Source organism: Chiloscyllium punctatum, chromosome 6 (assembly GCF_047496795.1).
Source record: "Chiloscyllium punctatum isolate Juve2018m chromosome 6, sChiPun1.3, whole genome shotgun sequence".
In the NCBI taxonomy this organism is placed as follows: domain Eukaryota; kingdom Metazoa; phylum Chordata; class Chondrichthyes; order Orectolobiformes; family Hemiscylliidae; genus Chiloscyllium; species Chiloscyllium punctatum.
This window is the reverse complement of record NC_092744.1, coordinates 94,373,941-94,401,330: the sequence shown is the minus strand read 5'-3', so window position 1 is coordinate 94,401,330 and position 27,390 is coordinate 94,373,941. Positions and strand designations below refer to the sequence as shown.

The window sequence follows — 27,390 nt, the reverse complement described above, 5'->3', positions numbered from 1 at the left end:
ATGGAGCGAAACGATACGGTAAGGAAAGAAATAAACAGGGAAACGGGGGAAAAACTGTGTTGCTATGAACGGAGAGGTTTTACAAACAAATTGTGCATGTCGCAAAACACAAATTTGAACGTCCCAGTCCCGTGTTTGCGGTAAATGGGGAATTTGCCTCAGAGCGGCTCCAGGGTTGAGTGAGCGCCGCCATCTTTATTCGGGACAAAGACTCACTGGACCCGTGCGGAGCCGCCATCTTTGTAGGGGGCAAGGTGCAGCCAGGCGCATGTGCAGCCTTTCACTGGTATAGAGTCATTGGGGTCAGAGCAGCCAATGCTGCTCTGATTCACCTCTGGGCTCCCTCATGACCACTTTGTCAATATATAGCCTCGTCAGTCTCGAAAGTAATTTATAGACAAAGGGTTTTTCACTGCGGCCCAGCCCCTGACCATGTACTGCTCTATTATCAGATTACTTTTTTCTTCAATATTTTTGACAGTCAAGAATTCTTTTTCCAACAAGCAAGTGTATTTTCCTTCCATTTCTGACTATCAAATTCTGCACCATTTTCATTCCCTGTAATCTGTTTTGCACTCCCTGAAACATTAACTGTGTTTCTACTTCCACAGATACCAGTGATTAATGCCAAAGCCCTGTTGCCTGTGGAGAGGGTGATGTTTGACTTTCTGTACAGCTGCAGTTTGTGTGGTGAAGGTGCTCCTACAATGTGGTTGGATAAGAGACATTACAGAGTATTCATTCAGCAACAGTGATGATGATTTGAAAATAATATCCAAATCAACAACTGTTTGTATTTCTATTATCATGCTTATAATTTCACAAAAATACTATTGAGAACTTTAGACATAAGGTCATAGATGGAGATATTAGGTCAAGTGACCAAAAGCATTGCCAAAAAGCAGGTTTTGAGGGATGTCTTAAAGGTGGAAAGCAGACCTGTGAGGTTTTGGCTGCGAATTTCAGACCAAGCTGTTTCAGCAACTTTAGAAACAGCCACACAGGTGAAGTAATGAATTAACAAATGGTTGGGAGTCTCGAAGAAAATGGGTTGTCGAGGTCTCAAAGTGTGTGTGGTGCAGGGAGCTACGGATGATCACAGCCAGGAATTAAATCAACTGTGAGAATTTTAAATTGAGGGATATTGGCCAGGTGCTGGCAGGTAAGACAAGATTGGGTTGGGGTATCTGGTCGGCATAGACGGGATGGACTGAAGGGTCTGTTTCCTTGCTGTACATCTCTATGGCTGTATGTTGATTATAATTAGGAGCCTTTTGATGAATCAACAAGCAGAGATTTAGACTTTCTTGACATTACAGGGAGGTTGAATGTGGGAAGCTGACCCTGAGAGTGTTTGGAAAATGAAGTGTGGAGATAACACACAATGGATGAGGGTTTCATTATATGAGCTGAGGTGAGGGTGGAATCAGCTAGAATTCGTGATCTTGGAGTGGGACTGAGTTGTCACCCTCACCTCACCTCTGGGATTCAGTTAGTTGTCAGGTTGTGAATCAGGGCGGTAACACAATCGGGAGCTGAGTGGCCCTGGTGGTGCCTAAAATGAGTGTCACTCAGCTGGCTGTTGCTGGTTGATAGCCCTGTTTATAACACCTGCCATCACTTTACTGCTGATCGAGTGTGGACTGATAGATGGAAATTGCCTGGGTTGGGTTGCCCTGTGTTTTTGTGTTGAACATCCCTGGGCAATGTTCCACATTGTCGGTAGATGCCAGTGCTGGAGCGGTACTTGGCTTGGTGGGTGGCAAGTTCTGGAGCACAAGATATCAGTATTATTGCCAGAATATTGGCAGGGCACGTAGCCTTTGCACTACTTAACCATTTCTTGATGTTATTCAAACTGAATCGAACTGGCTTAAAACTCACATCTGTGATGTTGGAAACGACTGGAGAAGGCTGAGATGGGTCATCCCACTTTGCATTTCTGGCTGCAGATTGCTGCAAATGCTGTCATCTTATCTGGTGCATGGGTGTGTGAGGCCCCTCCATCAGTAAGGGTGGGGATATCTGTGATGCTTCCTCCAGTGAGTTGTTTAATTGTCCATCACCGTTCACAACTGGGTGTGGCAGAACTGCAGAGCTCCGATCTGTTCCACTGGATGTAGGATCACTGAGCTCTGTTGCTTGCTGCTGATGCTGTTTGATATGCAGGTAGTTCTGTTTGGTAGCTTCACCGAGTTGGCACTTCATTTTTAGGTCTGCCTGGTGCTGCTCATGGCATGCCCTCGTTTACTGTCCATTGTGATGGGTGAGAGCAGGGTTTACAAACCCATGAGATTACAGATTGTGCTGGAGTACAGTTCTGCTGTTGATGTCCCACAGTGCCTCATAGATACCCAGTTTGAGATCCTACATCTCTTTGAAGTCTATCCCATTTAGAACAATGATAGTGCCACTCAACACAATGGATGTTTTTCTCAACTTTAAGGCAAGACTTTGTCTCCAAAAGGAATGTGTGATGGTCGCTCGTACTGATACTATCATGGCCAGATGTATCTGCCGCTGGTCAATTCATAACAATGAGATCAAGTATGTTTTACACTCTTGTTGGTTCCCTCACCACCTGCTGCAGATTCAGTTGAGCAGCTATATCCTTTAGGACCTGGCCAGCTCAGTCAGTAATTCTGTTGCATACCAAGTCTCGATTGTGGACATTGAAATCCTGTACCCAGGGTACGTTTGACACCATTTTACTTCCTCAGTGCTTCCTCCTAGTGCTGTTCAAAATGAAGGAGAACTGATCCATCAGCCAAGGGAAGACGGTACGTGGTAATCAGAAGGAGCCATGAGACCTACTGGTCTCCGGGGCCAATGCTGTGTACTCCCAGGGCAAATCCTCCCTGTCTGTAGACCACTGTGCCACCACCTCTGCCTGGTCTGTCCTGCCGGTGGGACAGGACATATCCAGAGATTTTAGGAGAAAGTGAAGACTGCAGATGCTGGAGATCAGAGTCGAGAGTCTGGTGCTGGAAAAACACAGCAGGTCAGGCTGATGAAGGGCTTAGTCCTGAATCGTCGATTCTCCTGCTCCTCGGATGCAGCCTGACCTGTTGTGCTTTTCCAGCACCACACTCTCGATATCTAGGGATGGTGATGGTGGTTTCTGGTCATCTTTGTAAGGGATGATTCCATGAGTATGACTATGTCAGGCTGTTCCTTGACTAGTCTGTGAGACAGCTCTCCACATTTTGGCACCAAAAACCATATGTTAGTCTGGAGGACGTTGCACCATCGAGAGGGCTGATTCTGTGGTTGTAATTTCTGGTGCCTTGTTAGTTGCCAACTGGTCCATCCAGTTTCATTCCTGTGTTGAGACTTTGCAGTGATTAATACAGTGAGTAGCTGGCTGGGCCACTATCGGGTTGGCAGGATTTTTTCGCCATTGACAATGGTTTCATGGAGATCAGGAGATTCCTAATATGTTGTTTTTTTTTCTTGAATTCAGATTCCACCATCTGCCAAGATGGGATTCGAATCAGACTTCAGCCGTTTGTTTTAATATTCTGGGTAAAAGCTAAATACATCAGGTTTGTTCACTCATTTCAAATATCACTAATCCTGGTTTTGTTTCTTTGTAAAACACTGCCCATCATCCTGTCTCCTCCATCCTCCCCTCCAACAACGAGTGAGGAGCACATGGAGTTTCTCTGTCACTAAGACTGAGATAATCCGATCTGCTGCTTCTCTCCCTCCCACTAGCCCACTGAGCCAAACTGCCTCACGTGGTGTTCCTGGTTTTGTCCTAAACCTACATCTTTCTCCAGTGTCTTATCAAGCCTTATCAGAGCTCACCTTGACCCTTTACCCGAATCTCACTAAACTCACTTTCCAACTCTCTTTCCTCCACTGCCGCCTCATCACTCCCCCTCGCCAATTCATAGATATTGTTCCTTGTTCTGTCTTTTGGTCTTTTTTTGGTTATGTCCTTCTCTCCCATTTTGTGAAAAACTGATATTTGACCTCACCGGTGTAGGAAAATCGTGCTCCATCTCCACTCTCCTTTTCCTTTCGGAATTCCTTGCATTTGGTGTCCCTCAACGATCTATCCTTGGTCTCTCCTGTATCTCACGTACATAGTGCCAGGAGGTGATATCATCCAAACACACTGTGTTAGGTTTGACATGTACACTGACGATGCCCTGCTCTCCCTCCCCATCATCCCTCTCCATTACTCCACTGTTACTCAGTTATCAAACTGCTTGTCACATTCCCACTATTCGATTAGCTGCAATTTCAGCCAATGAAACATTGTCATGGTTAAACCCATTGCCTTACCTTTACCTTTCTGCTGAGCCCCTCCCTCTCACTGGGAACTCTCTGAAGCAGAACGACACTCTTCACAATATTGCTGTTATATCTGACCCCAAGGTGACCTTCTGATCAGACATCCACACAATCACAAACACCAGGAATTCCAATCTCTTAAACGTTGCTTTTCTCCACCTCACCCCAGCTCTATTGCTACTGAAACCCCTTACCCACGTCTGTGTCGCCTTAAACTTGAATCCAAAACAGAACCCTTGATTCCATGACTCAGAATCTGGTTTCAGACTCCCCTCTCAGTATTTACCCTCAGACACATCCCCTCTGTATTTATCCTGTCAAACCCCTTCAGAATCCCATCTGTCTCAATGAGATCACCTCTCTTTCTCCAAAATCCAGTGAGTAGAGTCCCAACCTTTTCAGCCTTTATTTAAAAGATAATCCCTCCAAACCAGGGATCATCTCATTGAATCTTCCCTGAAATGCCTCCAATAAAGTGAGACATTTCCTTATCTAAAGGGACCAAAACTGCTCTCATTCCTGCAGATATGGTGGTCTCACCAGCACTTCCACACGTTACTCTCAAGTATATACTCCAAACTCTAATACTGAAAAACTTTGAAACAAAACATTCGATTCCCCTTCCTGATTCCCTGGTGTAACTGTGTGGTAGCTTTCTGTGTTTCCTGAACAATTACCCCGGTCCCTTTGTGGTGCAGCTTTCTACAGTTTCTACCATTTAAATAGTACTTTGTTCTTTTATTATCTCCTCCAAAATGAGCAATTTCCCATTTTTCCCAAGTTATACCCCATCTGGCAACTTGTTGCCCCCTTCTCCTGTGCATCTCTCTCTTTTCACATTGGTCAGGATGGAGACAACTTGCCCATCGTTAGGCATTAGCCTTTCACACCCATGTCTTATTGATGAGGCAGAGCGGCAGCACGGAATGAAAGAAAAGAAAGTAATTCTTGTTCCCCATAACTCACTGACGCTTGGATCATTTTCTCCAATGTGTCAAAGAACTGCTGTGTTCAGTCACGTGAGATCTCAAGTTGGAATCTCCAAGAAACCCACAGATTTCCCCCTGAGTTGACTGCTGAGTAGTCAAGGGTAATATGTACAGTAATCCTGGGCCACGAGGAGGGGATGGTGTGAGTTTCTAACTTGAACTGATTGTGACAGATTTTATAAACTTGTATTACAGGATATTACAAGTGGACGTTCAGATGGTAATCTCAGTAAATATTCTGCTAAACTCTGATTGAATTACTCAGTATATCAGGATCTGGATATTCGCATTGTGTGTGAGAGTATTGTGTTCCAGATCAATCCCATTTGCTGCTTAAAAATTCTCCTTGGAATCATCGCATTCTCTCAAAAGGTCTCCCCAAACCTTCAATGTGTCATGTAATCCTTTTATGCTGACCAGATGAGTGTAAGGTTTATTATTCGAATGTGTAATTTTTGTATAAGGATGTCTCAGAGAGGGAGCAGAATATTCTTAAAGGGGAGAATAACCATTTTGAAGGGAGGCTGTTGTTTATTGGTATCAATGACATAGGAATAGAAGAGTTCACATTGTTGGATCATTGGAATCTCTTGTGGGGTAGAATTGACGTCCATCAGAAGGATGGATTGTACTGGTACTGGAAGGGAACAGTTGCTAGTGCTATTCAGGAGGCATTAAACCAGTGAAGGAATGTGGGTAAACCCAGAGAGAGAGTGAGGGAAGAGCTCAGTCTGACGCTGGTACAGTTCAGATGTCAAATAGTCAAGGCAGGCAAAGGCATGGCAGAGAACGAGGTAGGACTGAGCAGTTACCCTGCATTTATTTCAATGCAGGAGGCCCAATAGGTCAGGCAGATGAGCTCAAGGCATAGTTTTGAACATGGCACTGGGATATTATCGCAATTACAGAGGCATGACTCAGGGATAGATAGGGCTAGATGCTATAGCAAAGATAGAAAGGGGGCAACAGAGCAGGGGAAGTGGTATTTTTGATTAGGTATAACATTCCAGCTGGGTTTCAAGAGGGTATTCCTGGGAGTATATCGAGGCAAGTTATACAGGTGGAACTGAGAAATAAGAAAGGGATGATCTCCTTATTGGGATGGTATTATTGACCGCCCCCCACTTCCCCAATAGTCAGCAGGGAATTGAGAAGCAAATTTACGAAGACATCACTTATCTGTAAGAATAGTATGGTTGTATACAAGACTTGAACTTTTTTATTCATTCACAGGATGAGGGTGTCCCTGGCTGGGCCTAAAGGGCAGTCACATTGCTGTGGGTCTGGAGTCACATGTAGACCAGACCTGTTAAGAATGGCAGATTCGGACCCTGAAGGATATTAGTGAATCTGATGGGGTTTTTTTTTCGCAACAATCAACAATGGAATCATAGTATTTCATAGATTCCTAATTCCAAATGTTTTTTGAATTCACATTCCACCATCTGCCGTGGCAGGATTCACACCCTGGGCCCCAGAACGTTATCTGGGTGTCTGGATTATCCATCTAGTGATAATCTCACTAGGCCATTTGGCAGGGTGAGTGACTGAGGTATCCGTGGGGCAGCACATCAGCACCAAAGATCCCATGGTCTCTGCAGAACTTAGAAAGGGCTGGGGAGGGAAATATATTCCTGGTGGTGGGGTCTGACTGTAGGTAGCGGAAATGGCAGAGGTTAATGCGCTGTATCTGGTGATAAGTGGGGTGGCAAGTGAGGATCGGTGGATTATATTCTTCTTGTGGTTGGAGGGGTGGTGTAAAGGCGAAGGTGCAGGAAGTGGAGGATATGCATTGAGGGGCATTGTTGATCACGTGGAAGGGAGATGTGGTCCTTGAAATAGAAAATCTTTCTGAGATATCCTGGAGTGGAATTGCTTCGCCTGGGAGCAGATATGCCAGAAGCAGAGGAATTGAGAGTACAGGATCACGTTTTTACAGGAATATACTCGAGGGTAATCAGGAGAGTAAAAAGGGGACATGACATATCTCTAGGAAATGGTTTAAGGAGAATCCAAAGAGATTCTACAAATACATCAAGGATAAAAGAATAACCAGGCAGAGAATAGGGCACCTTAAAGATCAAGAAGGCCATCTATGTAACAACAGGAAGTGGGAGAGATACTGTGCTATTCTGTTCTAGAGAGTTTGGAGAAATAATAGTGATAACTTGAAAAGTGTCCATATTACAGAGGTGGATGTACTGGATCATAGCAAGATGTATCCCAGAAATTTGTGGAAAGCTAGGAAAGTGATAGCAGTGCCCCTCCCTGAGATATTTATAATCATCGTTTGTGACAGATGAGGTGCTGGAAGATGTGTGCCATTATTTTAAAAAGTGGTAAGGAAAGGCCAGGGAGCAAGAGGACAGTCACCCTGACATCAGTGGCAGGCAAGTTGTTGGAAGGGATTCTGAGGGAAAGGATTTACATGTATTTGGAAAGTCGAGGAATGATTAGTGATAGTCAACGTGGCTTTGTGTGTGGGAAAGTCTCTTTCTCTAACTTGATTGAATTTTTTTGAAGGCAGACTGTGGACGTTGTCTATATGGACACTGAACGATGTTCCACAAAGCAGACTGGTTAGCAAGGTTAGATAACATTGAATGTTGGGAGAACCAGACATTTGGATACAAAACTGGCTTGAAGGTAGGCGGCAGAGGGTGGTGTTGGAGGGTTGCTTTGTGGACTGGAGGCCTGTGAGCAGCAATGTGCTGCAGGAATGGATATTGGGCCCTTAAATAAATGACTTGGATGTGAATATGAAGTATGGTCAGTAGGTTTACAGAAGACACCAAAATTGAAGGTGTAGTGGACTGTGAAGAAGGTTAGTTCAGAATATAACAGGATGTTGATCAGATGAGCCATTGGAGCAAGGAATGGCAGATGGAGTTCAATTTAGATAAATGTGAGCTGTTGTATTTTGGAAAGGCAAATCAGGACAGGACTATGCACTTAATGGTAAAGTCCTTGGGAGTGTTGTTGAACAAAGAAACCATGGTGTGCAGTTTCATTGTTCCTTGAAAGTGGTGTTGCAGGTAGGAAGGCGAGTGAAGGTGGCGTTTGGTACACTTATATTTATTGGTCAATGCGTTAAATACAGAAGCTGGGATGTCATATTGTGGCTGGACAGGACATTGATTAAGCCATTCAGGAATTCTGTTTTAAGTTCAAAATTCCCTGTTGTGGGAAGGAGGTTGTGAATCTTGAAAGAGTTCAGACAAGATTTACAACCATTTTGCCAGGTTGGAGGATTTGAGTTAAAGGGAGAAGCTGAATAGGCTCGGGTTAATTTCCCTGGAGAGTCAAAGACTGAGAGGTGATTTTACGGAGATTTATAAAATCACGAGGGGCGTGGATATGGTGAACAGCCGGAGTCTTTTGCCCCCAGGTTAGATGGGTCCAAAACAAGAGCACGTGGGCTTAAGTTGAGAGGGCAAAAATTTAAAAGGGATCTAAGGGGCCACGTGTTCAAGCTGAGCTGTGTGGAATGAGCAGCCGGATGAAGTAGTGGAGGCTGATAGAATTACAACATTTAAAAGGCATCCGATTGGGTATATGAATAGGAAGGGTTTCGACTGATATGGACCAATAGCTGACAAACCGGACCCCATTACTTTAGGATTCCTAGTTGGCATGGACCAATTGGACCAAAGGTCTGTTTCTGTGCTGTACATCTCTATGACACTAATAAATGAAAATAAGATGTGTTCCTCTTTTGTGGAGAGCTAGCAGAAGCACAGATAATTATCCTTGGAGCTGAGAAGGTAAAGCAATGATTTCAACCAGGTGCAGATTTGTTTCCAAGGTATTTAATTTACAGAGAGAGAGAGGAATTGTTAACAACGTCACAATTTTAATAACTATTTTCAAGTAATTGGCAACTAATGCAGGATGAATATGTGAATATTATTTTATTCAGTAAATTCTGAGCATCTGGAACAGTCTGAATGGCAGCTGGACACAGATTCAGCAGTTATTCATAAGCAGATTTGGAATTTTACTTTTTAAGCAAAGATTTGGGGGGCTATGGGCAAATGGGAGGGGAGTTGGGACAGATATGCAGCATCTCCAGAGGGAGAGGGTACATCCCATATGGGCTGAATAGCCCCAGCCCCTGTGCTCTGTGATACTGCCCCATTGACTGTGAATGATGAAGCTCATCCCAGGGCAGAGAGAGGGAGGATACCACCACTCACCTCACAATGGGCCCCGATGATTGATGTTAGCACAGGCCAATAGGAGGCAGAGGGTGGGACTGGAGGACCAGACAGGACCAGTTTGTCTTCCAACCAATCGGAGCGAATGAGGGCATCCTCAAGGCTGGAACTAAAGAAAGGCACATATCGCAGAGATTTGAGAAACTGGAGGAGATTAGAGATGGGGAGCGTTCTGTGGCTGGAGAGGAATCATATAAATAAGAAAGAGTTGTGAGGCTGGATGAGGTGACAGTGATCGGGAGAGTTGTGAGGATGGAGGAATTTAGAGTTAGTGAGGATTAGAGTCCTAATGTTATACAGCAAGGAAACAGGCCCTGTGGTCCAACCAGTCCAAGCCAACCATAATTCCAAACTGAACTAATTGTACCTGCCTCCGCTTGGTCCACATCCATCCAAATATTTCCTATTTATGTACTTATCTGAATGTCTTTTAAATATTGTAATTGTATTCACAACTACCACTTCCTCTGGAAGTTCATTCCACACGTGTAAATTTAAAAAAAAAACCCTAATGTCTTTTCTCAAATCTTTCTCATCTCTTCTCAAAATGAATGCACCCGAATTTTGAATTCCCCTCTCTCCCGGCCATTCACCTATATCTGCACTCTTCACGATTTCATAAACCTTTTAATAAGGTCACCCCTCAACCTCCTACACTCCAGTGAAAACAGTCCCAGCCTCTCCTGATAACACAATCCCTCCATTCCCATTAACATTCCAGTAAATCTCTTCTGAACCTGCTCCGATTTAATGATATCCTTCCTATAACAGCATGACCAGAGCTGGGATTAGAATTCCAGAAGAGGCCTCCCCAACATCCTGTACAACCTCAATATAACGTCCCAACTCCTATACTCAAAGGTGTGAACAATGAAGGTAAGTGTGCTTGAACACCTTCTTAACCGTCCTGTCTACATGTAACACAAACTTCAAAGACGTGAAGCCCTCGGTCTCTTTGTTCCATATCACTACTCAACGCCTTACGTTTAATGAGTGTACGTCCCGCCTTCGTTTGTTTTATCAAGATGTAATATTTTGCATTTATTCCAATCCAAAAATCCTTTGAGTATAAAGGCAGTAGGAGTATAATTAAGAGGGAAATCGGGAGGCAAAAAGGAGACATGAGATAGCTTTGGAAAATAGGGTTAAGGATAATCCAAAGGGCTTTTATAAATACATGAGGAACAAAAGGATAACTAGGGAGAAAATAGAGACCCTCAAAGATCAGCAAGGCAGCCATTGTGTGGAGCTGCAGGTGATGGGCGAGATAGGAAACAAGTATTTTGCATCAGTGTTTACTGTGAAGAAGTACATGGGAGATATAGAATGTGGGGAAATAAATGGTGACATCTTTAAAAATGTCCATATTACAGAGGAGGAGGAGGTGCTCAATGAGTGGCTAAGGAGCTGGTGCAGGGGAAAAGGATTCACATTTTTGGATCATTGTGATCAACTCTGGAGTAGAATTGATGGATTGTACCTGATTTGGAAGGTGTCTAATATCGAGGCAGGGAGACTTGTTAATGCTACTCGGGAGGCAGTAAACCAGCGAGGAGTGGGTGTGATCGCAAATAGATAGTGAGGAAAGAGGTATCTCTGAGGGGTACAATTCAGAAGGCAAATAGTCATTGCAGGCAAGGGCAAGGCACAGAACAAGGTGGGATTTAGCAGTTACACTGCATTTATTTCAATGCAAGAGGCCTGACAGGGAAGGCAAATGAGCTCAGGGTATGGTTTTGAACATGGCACTGGGATATCATGGGTATTATAGAAACGTGGCTCAGAGATGGAAAGGACTGGCAGCTTAATGTTTCCGGGTATAGATGCTATAGGAAGGATAGAAAGGAGGACAAGAGGAGGGGGAGTGGCATTTTTGATTAGGGACAGCATTATGGTTATGCTGAGGGAGGACATTCCTGGGACTACGTACAGTGAAGTTATTTGGGTGGAACAGGGAAATAAGGAAGGGATGATCTCCTTATTGGGGTTGTCGCGTGGGTTTCATCTGGGTGCTCTGGTTTCCTTCCACAGTGCAAAGATATGCTGGGTCGGTTCGATTATCCTGGCTGAATTTCCACAGTGTTCAGGGATGTGTCGGTTGGGTGGATTATCCAGGCTGAATTGCCACAGTGTTCAGGGATGTGCAGGTTGGGTGGATTATCCAGGCTGAATTGCCACAGTGTTCAGGGATGTGCAGGTTGGGTGGATTATCCAGGCTGAATTGCCCACAGTGTTCAGGGATGTGCAGGTTGGGTGGATTATCCAGGCTGAATTTCCACAGTGTTCAGGGATGTGCAGGTTGGGTGGATTATCCAGGCTGAATTGCCACAGTTTTCAGGGATGTGGAGGTTGGGTGGATTATCCAGGCTGAATTGCCCACAGTGTTCAGGGATGTGGAGGTTGGGTTGATTATCCAGGCTGAATAGCCCACAGTGTTCAGGGATGTGGAGGTTGGGTTGATTATCCTGGCTGAATTGCCACAGTGTTCAGGGATGTGGAGGTTGGATGGATTATCCAGGCTGAATTGCCCACAGTGTTCAGGGATGTGGAGGTTGGGTGGATTATCCAGGCTGAATTGCCCACAGTGTTCAGGGATGTGGAGGTTGGGTGGATTATCCAGGCTGAATTGCCCACAGTGTTCAGGGATGTGGAGGTTGGGTGGCCCTGGGAAATGCAACGTTACAGCGGGAGGTTAGGTGGCTCTGAGGGTCAGTGTCGATGTGATGGGCTGAATTGTCTCATTCCCCACTGTCGGGATTCTCTGATAATTCTACTAGTTTTAAAATAGTTACAGAAAATAATAGACCATATCTATAAGTTAAGTTTCTAAATTAGACAAAGGCCAATTTTGACAGCACAAGGGAAGCACTTTCAAAATTTGTTTGCGGGAGGTTATTCCCAGGGAAAGGGACGGCTGGAAAGTGGGAACATAAGAACATAAGGAATAAAAGCAGGAGTAGGCCATCTGGCCCCTCAAGCCTGCTCTGCCATTCACAAGATCAGGGCTGATCTTTTCCTGGCCTCAGCTCCACATTCCTGCTCTCTCACCATAACCCTTAATTCCTTTCCTGTTCACAAATCTACATTTTGCCTTAAAGGCATTCAAGTTGATAACGTCAAATGCTGCACTCGGCAGGGAATTCCACAGATTCACAACCCTTTAGCTGAAGAAGCTCCGCCTGAACTCCGTCCTAAATCTGCTCCCCCTTATTTTGAGGTTATGCTCTCGTTTCAACCGTCCCCAGTGGAAATAACCTTCCAGCTTCCATCTTTCTTACCCCCTTCATAAATTTATTTTTTCGTCTCCAACCTCCCATTCTTCTAAATTACAATGACTATAGAACCAATTTTCTCAATCTCTCTACATACACCAATCCTCAACTCCCAACTCAAATTAGTGAACCTCCTCTTTACTCCCTCCAGTGTCAGTACATCCTTCCTGAAGTAAGGAGACCAAACCTGTACACAGTACTCCAGCTGTGGCCTCCCCAGTACCCTGTACAGCTGCAGCATAACCATCCCTCTAGCAAGGAAGGACAATATTCCCTTCACTGCCTTAATTACCTGCTGCACCTGCAAACCAACTTCCTGTGATTCATGCACAAGGACACCCAGCTCCCTCTGTACAGCAGCCTGCTGCACGTTTTCACCATTTCATCATCCAGTTTGCTGTTAGTCCAACCAAAATGGATGACCTCACATTTCCCAACATTGAACTCCATCTGCCAGATCCTTACCCACTCACTTAACCGATCTGTATCCCTGTGCAGACTGACAGTGGCCTCTGCAGACATTGCTCTACCTCATCTTTGTATCAAATATGAACTCTGACACCATACACTTGGTCCTCAACTCCAAAACATTTGTGTAAATTGCAAACAGTTGTAGTGCCAACATTAATCCAAACACCCGTTTATTCCCATTCTTTATTTTTTGTTGGTTAACCGATCCAGTATCAATGATAATACATTACCCATAATGCCATGCATCTTTACATTATTCAGCAGCCTTTTGTGTGGCAACTTGTCGAATACCTTCTGGAAATCCAGGTACACCACATCCACCGAGTCTGCCTTGTCCAACGCACTCGTAGTATCCTCAAATAATTCCAGTAAATGTGTTAAACGTGACCTGCCTTTCATGAATCCATGCTGTGTCTGCTCAATGAGACAATTTTGACCCAGATATCTCACCACTACTTCCTTGAGAGATTCAAGCATTTTCCCCACTACAGAAGTTAAGCTAACGGGTCCTTTTTGAAAAATAGTGGCACCACATTTGCATCTTCCAGTCTGTCAAAACCATCCCAGAATCCAACAAATGGTAGTGAATTATCACGAGGTCTATTTGTTATCTCCCCCCCCCCCCCCATCTCTTTTAGTCCCTGGGATGCATTCCATCAGATCCTGGATACCCATCTACCCTTAGGCTGTTATCTTTCCCAACATTACCTCTTTACTGAGAATGATTGCTTCTGTATCCTCATCTGCCATTGCCTCCATAGGCCTGCGACAATGAGAGTACACAGACAGTATGTTCCTGTTAAGGCCAAGGCTGGTAGGTGTAAAGAATGCTGCCTGACGAAAGATATTGTGGGCCTGGTCAAGAAAATGAAGGAGGTATATGGCAGGTACAGAGAGCTGTTTTTGTGTGAATCCCTAGAGGAGTATAGGGGCAGTAGGAGTATACTCGAGGTAAACCAGGAGGGCAAAAAAGGGACATGAGATAGCTTCAGGAAATAGGCTTAAGGAGAATCCAGAGTGATTGTACAAATACACTAAAGAAAAACAAGTAACCAGGCAGAGAACAGGTACCCACAAAAATCATCAAGGCTGTCTGTGGAACCGCAGGAGGTGAGAGCGATTCTGTATGAGCGGAGAGGATTTACAAACAAAATGTGCACGTCGGAAAACACAAATTTTAACGTCCTAGTCTCGTGTTTTCAGTAAACGGGGAATTGCCTCAGTGTGGCTGCAGGTATGAGTGTGTGCCGCCATCTTTATTCGGGGCAAGAATTCTCTGGACACATGTGGAGCCACCAGCTTTGTAGGGGGCAAGGTGCAGCCAGGCGCATGTGCAGCCTTTCTCTGGTACAGAGTCATTGGGCAGGATTTACACAGAGCACATTCAAACTCTGAGAAATGGATGTTTATTTCTGGATTTGTTTCATCATTCATTTAAATAATTTGGTATCGTAAATGAGTTTACAGGTCATACAAAATTGGAGGGGTGTGGATAATGAAGAAGGTTACGTCAGATTACAATAAGATATTGATCAGATGGGGTTTAATTTAGGTAAATGTGATGTGCTGCATTTTGGAAAAGCAAATCAGGGCAGGACTTGTACACTGAATGGCAAGGCACTGAAGACGTTTGCGCAACAAAGAGAGCTTGGACGGCAGGTTCATAGTCCTTGCAAATCAAGTTGCAGGCAGATAGGATGATGAAGAAGGTGTTCAGTATGTTTTCCTTTATTGGTTTGAGCATTGAGTACAGGATGTGGGAGGTCATGTTGCTGTACAGGACATTCCTTAGGCCACATTTGGAATAGTGTGTGCAGTTCTAGCCTGCCTCCTATCAGAAGGGTGCTGTGAAACTTGAAAGGTTTCAGAAAAGACTTACAAGGATGTTGTTAGGGTTGGAGGATTTGAGTTGTAGGGTGAGGCATAAAAGACAAAGATGCTCCGGTGTTAGAATCATGAAAGTGTTGGCCCCTTAACAGCACGTCAATGAATATTCATGGGCTCTGCATATACCTACATGAACACAGGCCACTCACAATGTGAACACCTATCTCCCTCTCTGTGCCTACATTCCTTGTCTATGTGCCCTTTCCTGCTTCCCTTGTAACATTGTGGGTCTGATTACCCTCCCTGTACTGCAGCTATTCCCCTGTGTTTCTGTGTTTGCCTCAGCTCTCATGGCCCAATTCAGAATGTGGTTAGAATTATCTCCCACTGAGAGTCCCATGTTTATAATTACAGTTAAATAGGGTCCCATGTCATCTTTTAAATACATCAAACCGATTTCATCATCACAGGTTGGGGTTTGGTAATCCCCCTTGGTCCTTACACACCTCAGGCTTCCTTTCTGTATGATCCTCGATATCACCCTTTTGTCTCTGAGTCACCCAAGTTATTTTAGCCCATTCAGCCTGTCCCCTCCCCAGTGTGTCCCTGTAATATCTGTAAATGCCTGGAGCCACTGATCGGCTGTGCATTGGGGGAACCGACTCTCACCCTCACCCTCTCATTGCAGGGACAGTTTCTGCTGTACACGTCAGGGCACCTTGGGCCGAGGGAGGGTCCGTACATCATCTTCGGTGAGACTGTGTACCTCTACTAATTCATCCATATTGTCCCAATAAGGCCCATTATTACCATTTCTCTGTCAGGCCGGGTGTTCATTCACCAACATCTGTTATTCAGCTGGATAAATGGTTCAGTTTGGTTTCTGTCAGTTCCCTTTGTTGCTCCCTACTGTCTGTCCAAGTTTGAGCTTTGATGCCCAGTGGTGCCATAGACCCGGCCTTCTGGGCCTTACAGAACGGTGGGTCATCCCACCCATTGCCGTCCCTCTGTCCATACCTGAGTGCTTCACCATCCAACCCGTTCCAGTCCGTGTCACCATCCTCACTGCCTTCTGAGGAGAGCGGGGCACTAGGTACCTACCCCCACTGTAACTACCACCTGGCCTTTTGGCTTTAAGGCCTCACGTCTGAGAGCCACCACCTTCACTTGTTCCTGTTTCCCATAATAATTCAACACATCCTGTCATTCCTGGAATAAAACAGAGCAAAATGTAAATTTGGTTTTACTTGAAATAATTTGACATTCACTTTGACATATCTATCGAGGTGAGAATTGTACTGTGATTATTTAAGTGAATTTAACGTGATCATACAATGAAAATAACTCTGATAATCAATGACAATGAATGAACTGAATAATATGTGATTATTTGTACCAGTTCTTGCAATGAAAATTCAATTTTATTTTAATGCTTGTCACCCATTACACCGTGGGCATTGTTATTAGGGAATAAAGTAATGGAAGGATATCAGAGAAAATAAAAAGACTTTAATTTTAGCTTCACTGCAATAATGAACCAAAACAATATTTGGAAATATGGTTAAACTACATAACAAAGTTTCCAGTGTCATTATTGATATGAAAACTATTTTAGTTTGCAAGTTGCTTTGCTCTAAAATAATTGGAAATGAATTGTGATTATGAATTGACCATTTAAAATATATTTTGAAGAGAATAGTCAGATATATAGTTTTGGAGGCAACTTAGGAAAGGAAATAAATATGTATACATTGGTATTAATAGTTTTAAAATGTTTGGAAGTTGACTAGAATTATTTGATTGAGAGAGGCTGCATGATTATTAAGACGAATTCACCTTTTTCATTTCATTGTTGGTTTCACTAGAATCTGTTGTGGTCTAAGCTCTTGTTGTGTGCAATGGACTGTCACTAATAGCTTAATTAACCTGTGAGTCCCTGATCAGGTTTCCTTTGTCTGTAAGACAGTCTGTAAGTGCGCGACACACCTGCTTTTCTGAGGGGAAACAGAGACTCTTTTCAAAGGAAATAAGTGGCAGTTCACACTGAGAATGGTTACTACCACACACCATAAACAGGGAAGTGTTTTTCTGAAGAATTTCATTGTCTATCTATAAACTGATGGTACCTGTGTTTGTCAGTTTATGGAGGATTCAGCACCTTTGTTTTGAGCTGGTTTTATACAAGCAGTTGGTTTATTCTGTCTTTGCCAAGAATGTTGTTTCCTTTCCCCTTTTACTGTGATTCTGCAGGTTAGAATATTCTGAGAGTCAGTAATATTCAATAACTGAACGTTGAATGATTTTGACTCTAACAGAGCAGTGGCATCTCTCCCTACCTTCCCACTCTCTGTGGGTTAATTTTAAGCCCAGCCTGCCTGTTTAATATCTGAGGTCACGAGGTGTTGGAAAGATCAATGTGACTAACTCCATCAGCCATATATCGGTGGGATATGGTGGAATATTGTGGGATCCCTGAGGTAACTGGATCCAGGTGTATTGTTTTCCTCAGCCAGTAAATGCCAGCCTATTCTGGGATTCCAGGTCCACAGGTATGGACCAGAACCCATTCACAATATCAAGGACTGAGACGATATCCTGTTGCGATTTCAATCCACTAAATACAGTGGTGTGGTTCGCTAATGTAGGATACACTTTAGTGGCGGATTTACTGAGTAAGGTATACTCAATAGTGAGGTGGGATGAGCTGTCCGGCTTCTGAGAGGTAGTCTGGGATACTGTCCGTCTGACTATTCCCTGCTTTTGTCAATCTGTTACTGTCACAATTACTGCCTCCTCAGCTTTAATGGGATCCAGTTTGTGTGGGGAGTGAGAGGGCCCTTAATCTTTACAGGATCTACAAATAATAACCCACATTCCTGTTTGAGTTACCCACACTGCTGCTTGGGTCCTAGCTATAACTCCCCAGATTCCCTGACTGTTCCAGTCTCCCTGCAAGGTAACTACTCTGGAGATGTCGACTCTCCTTTGCTTCCTGTCCCAGGCCTGTTCAGGTTGTTCCCTTATTACAGTTTGTGTCTCTACATCAATAGTTGGTCCTAACTGTTCGAAATGGACAACTCCCAGAGTGGTCCCTTCCTCAGTTTCCCACACCCCACATCTGAATATATTTTGCCATATGCATGATCTGCGTCGGGAGAAGTTTATTTCATCCAGCTTCCTTGATTCCTTCTCCGACTGCTCTCATTTTAGTAATTGAGGTGGTAAGGGACAAATCCATATCAGTCATTGATATAGATGCTCCTGTATTAATATTTGTTCTGCTGGTTCCCAAACACAGTGTCAATGAATATTCATGTGCCTACGTGAACACATGCACACACACAATGTGAACATCTATCTCCCTCTCTCTGCCTACGTTCCTTGGCTATGTGCCATTTCTTGCTTCCCTTGTAACATTGCCAGTCTGGTTACCCTCCCTGTACTGCAGCTATTCCCCTGTGTTTCTGAGATTGCCTCAGCTCTCATGGTCCAATTCAGAAAGTGGTTAGAATGATCTCCCACTGGGAGTCCCATGTATATAATTACAGTTAAATAGGGTCCCAGTTTAAAAACAAAAAAATGATGTCATCATCACAGGCTGGGGTTTGGTAATCCTCCGTGGCCCTTACACACCTCAGGCTTCCTCTCTGTATGATCCTCGATATTACCCTTGGGTCCCTGAGACACCAAGGTTATTTTAGCCCATTCAGCCTGTCCCCTCCCCAGTGTGTCCCTCTAATATCTGTAAATGCCTGGAGACACTGATCGCCTGTGCACTGGGGGGGACCAGCTCACACCCTCACCCTCTCATTGCAGGGACAGGTTCTGATGTACACGTCAGGGTATCTTGGCCTGAGAGATTTTGGCCTGACACCATCATCGGTGAGACTGTACCTCTACTAATTCATCCATATTGTCCCAATAGGGCCCGTTATTACCATTTCTCTATCAGGCTGGGTGTTAACTCACCAACATCTGTTATTCAGCGGGTGAACTGTTCATGTTTGGTTTCTGACAGTTCCCTTTGTTGCTCCCTACCGTCTGTCCAAGTTGAGCTTTGATGCCCAGTGGTGCCATGGACATAGCCTTCTGGGCCTTACAGGGTGGTGGGTGATCCCACCCATTGCCGTCCCTCTGTCCATTCGTGTGCGCTTTGTCACCATCCTCACTGCCTTCTGAGGAGAGCGGGGCACGAGGTACCTCCCCCCACTGTTACTACCACCTGGCCTCACGTCTGAGAGCCACCACCTTCACTTGTTCCTGTTTCCCATAATAATTCAACACATCCTGTCATTCCTGGAATAAAACAGAGCAAAATGTAAATTTATTTTTACTTGAAATAAGATTAATTTGACATTCATTCGACATATCTATAGAGGTGAGAATTGTACTGTGATTATTTAAGTAAATTTAACGTGATCATACAGTGAAAATAACTGATAATCAACGGCAATGAATGAACTAAATAATATGTGATTATTTGTACAAGTTCTTGCAATGAAAATTCAATTTTATTTAATGTTTGTCACCCATTACACCGTGGGCATTGTTATTAGGGAATAAAGTAATGGAAGGATATCAGAGAAAATAAATAGAGTTTAATTTTAGCTTCACTGCAATAATGAACCAAAACAATATTTGGAAATATGGTTAAACTACAGATCAAATTTTCTAGTGTCATTATTGACGTGAAAACAATTTTAGTTTGCAATTTGTTCTGCTCTAAGAATAATTGGAAATGAATTGTGATTATGAATTGACCATTTAAAATATATTTTGAAGAGAATTATCAGATATATTTTTGGAGGAAATTAGGAAAGTAAATAAATATGTACACATTATATTAATAGTTTTTAAATGTTTGGAAGTTGACTGGGATTATTTGATTGAGAGAGGCTGCATGATGATAAAAACTAATTCACCTTTTTCATTGCATTGTTGGTTTCACTAGAATCTGTTGTGGTCTAAGCTCTTGTTGTGTGCAATGGACTGTCACTAATAGCTTAATTAACCTGCGAGTCCCTGATCAGGTTTCCTTTGTCTGTAAGTCAGTCTGTAAGTGCGCGACACACCTGCTTTTCTGAGGGGAAACAGAGATTCTTTTCAAAGGAAATAAGAGGCAGTTCACACTGAGAATGGTTTCTACCATACACCATAAACAGGGAAGTGTTTTTCTGAAGAATTCCAATCTCTCTCTATAAATCTAATGGTACCTGTGTTTGTCAGTTTGTAGAGGATTCAGCACCTTTGTTCTGAGCTGTTTTTATACAAGCAGTTGGTTCATTATGTCTTTGCCAAGAATGCTGTTTACTTTCCCCTTTTACTGTGATTCTGCAGGTTAGAATATTCTGTGAGTCAATAATGTTCAATAACTGAGCATTGAATGATTTTGACTCTAACAGAGCAGTGGCTTTGTTTTCAGCTAATTATTCACTTTCCATTTCCTGGTTGTGTTGAATGTTCCAGAAACAGGCTCTGAGCAATGTTTCCATTCACTGGTGTTGGAGTCACTGACAGCCACGTGGTCAGTCAGTTTCAGGCTGATGGATCAGTTTCTCTGTCCTATTAGATGGTGGTCACTTGCTCAGTTTCCGATGGCTCAGTCAGTCTGAGCGTCAGTCCATCAGCTGCTGAAACCCTCCATCCACCATTTGTTCCCTCTCACAGTGACTACTCCAATACAGTCCCAGCTTGTCTCCCACATTCACCTCCACATACTCATGATCACCACAGATTCTCCTGTCTGTGTCCTTATAGCAAGTTGTGTAAGACACCTACTTCAGTTTTAACCTGAACGATATTATGTTTAGAAAGATCATTTCAAAATTTGGTTCACTGCTTCTTCAGGATCTTCCTGAAGCAGGGCTCATGCCCGAAACGTCGATTCTCCTGCTCCTTTGATGCTGCCTGACCTGCTGCGCTTTTCCAGCAACACATTTTCAGCTGTAATTGTATTAACCAGTTTATTACAAGTTACTGACAAAATATTTTAAGAGGAGCTGCTATTGGTGTTGGAAATGCTGCTGGTTGGTATAATAGAGGGCTGGAGGAGAAAGTGAGGACTGCAGATGCTGGAGATCAGAGCTGAAAATGTGTTGCTGGAAAAGCGCAGCAGGTCAGGCAGCATCCAACGAACAGGAGAATCGACGTTTCGGGCATATGCCCTTCTTCAGGAATGAGGAACGTGTGTCCAGCAGGCTAAGAAAAAAGGTAGGGAGGAGGGACTTGGGGGAGGGGCATTGGGAATGCGATAGGTGGAGGGAGGTCAAGGTGAGGGTGATAGGATTTGAATGGAGTGGGGGCGGAGAGGTCAGGAAGAAGATTGTAGGTTAGGAAGGTGGTGCTGAGTTCGAGGGATTTGATTGAGACAAGGTAGGGGGTGGGGAAATGAGGAAACTGGAGAAATCTGAGTTCATCCCTTGTGGTTGGAGGGTTGAGGTGAATACAGTACGCTGTTTTGATGAGAAAGTTGAGCAATGTAAGATTCTTTTATCGTTGTTCATAAGAAGAGGCAGAGATTGCAGGTAGGACATCCACAAGCATCCACCCTCACCACCACTGATGCTCAGTAGTGGCAGTGCCAATCAAGCGGGCTGCTTTATTCCGGATGGTATCAAGTTTCTTGAGTTTTCTTAGGGCTGCACTCATCCAGGCACGTGGGGAGTATTCCATTACACTCCTGACTTGTGCCTGGTAGCGTTTGGACAGGATTTCAGGAGCCAGGAGTTGAATTACTCTTGGAGCCACTGTGTTTATGTGGTGAGACCAGTTCAGTTCCTGATCAATGATAATCCACAGGATAATGTTGATAGTGGGTGTTCAGTCATGGTAACACCATCGAATGTCAAGGGATGGTGGTTAGGTTATTTCTTATACGTGATAGCCTGCATTTGTGTGGCATGTATGTTACTTGCCTCCTGTAAGCCCAAGCCTGGATACTGTCCAGGTCTTGTTGTACTTGGACTTGGACTGCTTCAGTACCTGAGGAGTTAATTATTTATTAATATTAAATACTCATAAGATTATGCGAATTCCTTTTTCTATCAAATATCATGGACTGTATCTTGTGGTCACTCTCATATTCACTTTCATTATCTTTTTATTTACTTCCTAATTCAGACACAAATGTTTGAACATCGATCAGAATAAAATTTCATAAATTAAGAACACATGTTTCTACAAGTAAACTCATTGAATGAAATGCATTACTTCTCTATTGTCTGCATTTTGACAAAAATATAAATTCTTTTCAAGAACTATTGAATGGCTCATTTATTGTCCTCAATCCATCAATCTCGGTATTATAATTCAGTCTTCAGTTTACCGATCTTAGTGTATGTCTAATCAACATCAGAGCAAAGTATTTTTAAAATATTGAGTCAATTTATTTGTTCAGAATACAACTTTTATTATGAATTCATTATCCTTATAATACTTGCAGAATAATTTGTTTGTCTTCCTAACGTGTATCGTCAGATCCATATATTATTTTAATCCATATTTTAATTTAATCCATTGCAACAATGCTATTGTTTTCAGGTCAACGATCCCACAATGGAACCAATCATTTTGCATCCAACACGCTTTGCAAACTGACTTTTGCTCATTTGAATAATCACAGTAATTTCAGCCTTATGAATTCAGAGATCTGTAACTACTTTTCACTGCAAAAATTCCTGTTCATGTCTGCGCATTGCACAGTCATGTAGCGAAATTGAATCTCCTTCTTCTAAGTGTACTGATAGATTTTCGAAAATCTGAGTGTTGCTAATATCTAATTATTTTTCAGTTCAGTTGAGGGTATAAATGTGTAATAATGGCTCAGTACATGAAGTAATGTGACGTTATTGCAATGTACAAACTCACAATGATTGTGAATATCAATTTTTATTTTAACCATGGAAACACAGTTGAATTGATTTAATTTTATTTCACTTCAATGCTCACAATCATTGTATTTCTTATCACAATAAGAGCGAACTATTTCATGTGACAAAATTATTTAAAATTCATTTCACTTTTTTATGGACACAAAATACAATTAACACCCGTTTGTTCTTTCCTTGACCAATCACAGTGAAGTTTGAGTTGTCGAATGCTAGACTGATAGAGCACGGTAACAAGCCATTCAGCCTAACTTGGCACTCTGGCCAGGTTTCCGAAACTAAACTAGTCCCATTTCCCTGTGTTTGTCCCATACGCCTTTGGACGTTTTCTAACCAATAAACTGTCCAAAAGTCTTTTAGATGTTGTATTTGTGCCAGCCTCTGCCCTTCCTCTCACAGCTCATCCTAATATGTGAAACACACTCTGTGGAAAAGTTGCCCCTCAGACCCCTTTTAAATCTTTCCCCCTCACCTTAAATATTATTTACACCGTAGAATATTTAAGACTGCAAAGTTATTAAAAGTTGAGAGGTATTTAGAAGCAGCGTAATAACATTCATACTTTAATCAGTGATGTGAAGCAAATAAATTCAAGATGTTGTGGTCATTATAATGAACAACAGTTACAAGTTGAGACAATGTTGGTTGAAAAGCAATTCAATAGACACTTAGATATTTTCTAATCAACTCTGAGGTGATTTGACACATCTCTGTTGAAGGTGGGAATTGAACCCATGCCCCCTGGTCTACTAGTACAGACATTACCCGAGTCCTCCATAATAATCCCTTGCAGGAAGGGCAGGACTATAATCACATACTTATTGTGTTTATTCACAGGGAAAACTACTGAGATATTTATTGTTATAATTGGACTAGGATTGTATTAGACAGTTCCAGAGTGTAATGGATCGATAAAAAGAATTAGTTATTTCTAATAATGAAGGAACGAAGCAACAATGATCTTAAATAAACATAGATCTCATGCTAATCAAGTCAGTCAATATGTTTGAAGCAGTTATTCATCTGCATAAATAAAAATTAACACGCTTTGTAATGCACATGAAATGGAAATAAAGCATTCGTCTTTCAATGTGACTACTCAGCGAAAGATAACTTTCCTCATTTTCAAAAAATTGTGATTGCTAAGAATTCAAGATTTATTGTTAAAGCATAGAGCAATCATTTGTAAATTCTGGTTTATTTACACAAGAAACTTGGAAAATTTAAATAATGTTTAACATGAAAATTATTTAGCTCTTATTGTAATAATCAGATATATAGAGATGTTAGAATTGAAGTGAAATACAATCAATACAAGAATGTAAACAAAACTGTGGATAGTGGAAATCAAAAGCAAAATCAGTAATTGCTGGAAAATAACTCAGCAGGTCTGGCAGCATCTGTGGGGAGAAATCAGTGAAAATACTTTTGGGCCAGTGACCTTTCTTCAGACTGCATTTTTGCTCACCACCAATTCAATCTGGCAAAGCGTAAACACTTACAATTATTTTTGCTCAGATTAAGAGATTGCAGAGTGCAATATTGTTTACGTCAGTTGATGTATTGAGCCATAGCTCCACATTGACTGTTGGAGATATTGGATTTCAACAATGTTTGCCGGTTAGATATTGACAATAATTAGTTTTAAAATGGCTGATAACAAATTTAAGAATGATGAGAAAACTCTTATTGCAATGTAATTGTGCAATATGTTGGAAAAAAATAAATATTTATGTTAAAAACAGTTAGCCATCTCTTAATTGATAAGACTGTTTAATGATCCTTCCATTAATATGAGAATTCAAATGAAAGAAAATGAGATAGTTAGTTTTCTCATCCAACAATCATTCTTTGGTTGACTGCAGGTGTGTTGACCTGAAAAGAATGTTAATATTTCATTATGATACTGGCACTAAGAAATAATGGATTCAACTAAAATGTGAATCTCATGATGGTGTGTGAATTGAAATAACAATTAAATAATAATTAATGTTAGAACTCAACACTTAAAATGATTCAATATTATCAAAGCAGTTTGTACTGGATATTCATTAAAATCAGTAAACTGAGAATTAAAACATTGGGTTAATTTAAAAACAAAAATCACACCTTCGAAGATTATTCATCAGAATTGTTATGTCATTGAAAAAAATCCTAATTTCTTCAAAAATTTTGCATTTCCCTCATTATCTGTCTTTTTTCCACAGGGATCTGTACTGGAACCCTTCTGTTTGCGATACAAATATATAGAAGTGAAATGGATTAAAATCTAACTGGGGAAATTAATACGTTTGCAGATGATATAACGTTCAGTGCAGTTGTGGACAATGTAGAGGTTTGTCAAATAATGCAGCAGGAAAAAGATAAATTGCAGCTATGGGCAGAGTAATTACAGGTGAAGTTTAATCCCTACAAGTGTGAGGTGTTTCACTTTGGAAGCTCAAATGTTAAGGAAAAGTAGATAGTTAATGGCAGGACATTAACAGCTTTATTATTCAAAGGGATCTTGGCGTTCAAGACCATTTCCCTGTAAGTGACCATGCAAGTAATTAGGTGGTTAGGAAGGCAAATGGTATGCTTGCCTTTATTGGTCAGGGAACTGGTTACAAGTGTCAGGAAGCCATGTTGTAACTTTATAAGACTTTGGTTAAGGCATACTTAAAGTGTTGTTTTCACTTTTGTTCGCCATATTCTAGGAAGGGTATGGATGCTTTGGAGAGGGTAAAGAGGGCGTTTACCAGGATGCTTCCTGGATTTGGAGAGGCGAGAAAAACTCAGATTGCTTTTTTGTGGAGTGGCGGAGACTTGGGGAAGACTTGATGGAAGTCTCTACAATCATGAGATACATAGATAGGGTTGATGGTCAGAAAGTTTTTCCCAGAGTTGAAGCATCAAAAACTATGTGACATGCTTTTAAGGTTAGGGGGAAAATTCAAGGGGCATGTAACGGGCAATTTGTTTTTACACAGGGAGTGGTAGATGTCTGGAATGAACTTCCATGGTTGGTGGTGGAGGCAGATACATTAAGGCTCTTTAATGTTCATTTTGATAATTTGGAAGGATATGGACCAAGAGTCGGCAGAAGGGATGATTTTCTTTTGCATTATGTTCAGCACAACGTTATGGGCCAAATGACCAATTCCTGTGAGAGAAAGTTAACGTCTAACTCATATGAAATTTAATCTCATCAATATTTAGCCACTGGTGTCAGAAGTGGGAAGGAAATAAGTAGAGAACGAATTTGACTACAATCTCAAAATATAGTCAATTTAATTTACAGAGTTTTTTTGATTTTTGTTCTGAATTATCAGATTAATAACTTTGTTGGAGATGTTTCGAAAATGTTTGCAGTTACTGATGTGCTGTCGCAAAATGACCCTTGTTAAACTGAAGATTGGACCAGAAACCTGTTAGAAAACTTGAAAATATTCAGTAAGGTGAGATGGACCTCATAATTTAATCCATTAATTCTTACTGCCAATAGTACAATAACAAAATCTTTCAGCTCTGCACCAAAAAGCAGTGATTTCCATCCAATGGTCATTATAAATATCTGAATGCTACTCGTTTCAACAATCAAAGTAATCACAGCCTCTTTGGTTAAGAGACATCTAAGACATTTCACTAATAATTACAGTTTACTTCGACAAATTGCTCGTTCAAACAGCAATGTGAGATTTCTCATTAATATTCAGTTCACTGACAGCATATTAATAATTTACTTATTGCTAATATCTAATAATTCATCCTTCCAGTAAGGGGTATAACAGTGGAATTATGGCTCAGTACATTAACTGATGGAAAGGTATTGTAGTGTTCACTCTCCCAATTATTGTGAATATCGATATTTATTTTGATTTGATTATATTTTTCTTCAACATGAAGATTTATTGTATTTCTGATCACAGTAATAGTTAAATATTTTAAAGCTAAAAAAAATCAAATTTGTGATTTTTGTCAACAGGAAAAAAGAATTTACATGCATGTGTTCTTTTCTTTATCAGAATAAATTTTGAATTGTTGGAAGTTATGCATTTATATAAGGAAGGGGAGCTGCCTGCAGCAGAACAGTCACATTGAATGATTTTTTTTGTGATTACATCCTGCTGCTAAGCATTCTAGCTATCTTTTCATGATAATAAAAACGGCTTTAAACACATTCCGTAGTCATATTTTTCATGAATTTACAATAAGTGTATTTATCTTTCTTTCAATTGTCATGATGTTAATTTTTAAGTAAGAGCATATATGCTTAGTACCATCATTATTGGGAATTACTATTTCATTCTCAGTCCATTACACACAGAAACAGTCCAATTAATTCCCAGCCCAATTATCGGAATGAATATTGATTAGTTTTCATTTGAGTAATCACAATTGGTTATAATCCCACCCTTCCTTGTTAGGAACATAATGAAAGACACTT

General features: G+C 41.8%; 1 long non-coding RNA gene across 2 annotated transcripts; it reads left to right on the top strand.

Annotated features, from left to right (window-relative positions):
- On the top strand, positions 1–27,123 carry LOC140479198 (uncharacterized). 2 transcript variants are annotated; one of them, XR_011960972.1, is made up of 4 exons: positions 1–18; positions 3,464–3,545; positions 10,280–10,384; positions 22,618–23,613. It is a non-coding gene; the product is annotated as an uncharacterized lncRNA (long non-coding RNA). The 2 variants fall into 2 exon arrangements; XR_011960971.1 differs by lacking the exons at positions 10,280–10,384; positions 22,618–23,613 and adding an exon at positions 26,276–27,123.
- Positions 27,124–27,390: the final 267 nt, after the last annotated feature.